This window comes from Nicotiana sylvestris, chromosome 3 (genome assembly GCF_000393655.2).
Source record: "Nicotiana sylvestris chromosome 3, ASM39365v2, whole genome shotgun sequence".
Taxonomy (NCBI): domain Eukaryota; kingdom Viridiplantae; phylum Streptophyta; class Magnoliopsida; order Solanales; family Solanaceae; genus Nicotiana; species Nicotiana sylvestris.
In genome coordinates, this window is record NC_091059.1 from 186458438 (window position 1) to 186460077 (window position 1640).

Below are 1640 nucleotides of genomic sequence, written 5' to 3' on the forward strand. Positions count from 1 at the left end.
CACAAAGCTTTTTGGGCGTTGAAAGCATTGAACTTTGAATTAACCTCTGCTGGTAAAAAAAAATCTCAGGTGAATGAATTGGAAGAACTCAGATTAGAATCCTATGAAAATGCCAAAAAATTTAAAGAAAAAACAAAAAAATGGTACGACAATTTAATCCGACAAATTTTTTTTAAAATTGGAGATCATGTACTTCTATACAACAGTAGACTCAGGCTATTTTCAGGAAAATTAAAATCCAGGTGGACAAGTCCTTACAATATTACAGATGTTACTCCATTCGGAGCAATTGAAATTCAACAAACCAATGGAGGAGACAGATTTAAGGTAAATGGTCACATGTTAAAATTATATTTTGGAGAGCATTTTGAGCAACAACCATCTGTCACTTTGATAGATTGATGAAGTCTACAATTAATAAGTTGAGTTGACGACGTTAAACTCAGAACTATAGTTCCTTACCCATAGCCATTGAGGGAGAAGAAATGGAGCCTCATAAGTCCAACATAGATTTAAATAGTTAAATGCTTAATTAATTGATCCAGTTAATATCCAGGTTATTGTACAACCAGAACATCTCATGAAGGCCTCTACAAAAACAGAGTCACATATACAGGAGTAACTCCATGGTGATCGATATGCCTAAGTAACTGGTTGGTTAACCATTTTGTCACGACCCCGGTTCGCCCTCCGTGAACCATCGTAACGGCACCTAGTCCTCTATGACTAGGTAATCCTAAATTGCGGAAGATAACCAAGATACAAAATAAAACAAATTAAAATAGAATGAAGAGTGATAAAGACAGTGTTTAAAAGTGCCGCTCGGCATATACAACACAACATTCTCAGAATCAAGTACACTATCCCAAAACCCGAAAACTCACGGAACCACAAGCCTTTGGATATCTACAATGTCTAACTTCGGGATATCTAACAAGGGAAAGAAATACAGAAGGGCAAATGTTTAAAAGCTGGAATAGAAAGGGACTCATCGGTCTGCGGACACGGCAGATGTACCTCAAAGTCTGTAGAGCAGTCGCCTCACCTCATGGGTGATAGGACTGAGTCGCAGTACCTAGATCTGCACATGAAAAACATGCGCAGAAGGGGCATGAGTACACCACAGCGGTACTTAGTAAGTGTCAAGCCTAACCTCGGTCGGGTAGTGACGAGGAAGGTCAGGGCCCTACTGAGGTTAAATAAAGTATAAAGTGTGACAGTGTAGAACAGAACAATATAAATAAATACAGCAGTAAAAGTAACATATGATATAAAAAGGGCAACAACAACTATTACAGGGGCAAGGCAAAACACGGAAAGAAATACAACTTAGCACCAAATAACAAACGGGGATCTCCCAGGATAGTGTCATGTAGTCTCATATATACATATCCAATGGATATCTCGGGATCCCGTCTCATAATCTAACTCATAGTGCGCGGGGATATACCGGAATCCCGTTCCGTAGTCCCAATGTAAATATACAGCAACAACAAAAAAATATTTAGAAATGACAAATTTCATATTAAGGCAACAAGTAATTCTAGCCTAGCATGTTGCACAGAATTCAGGTAAGGTAGTTTGAGCAAATAAAGCAATTAAATCACTTAGACATGCTTTCCTAAACTACAACATGCTTA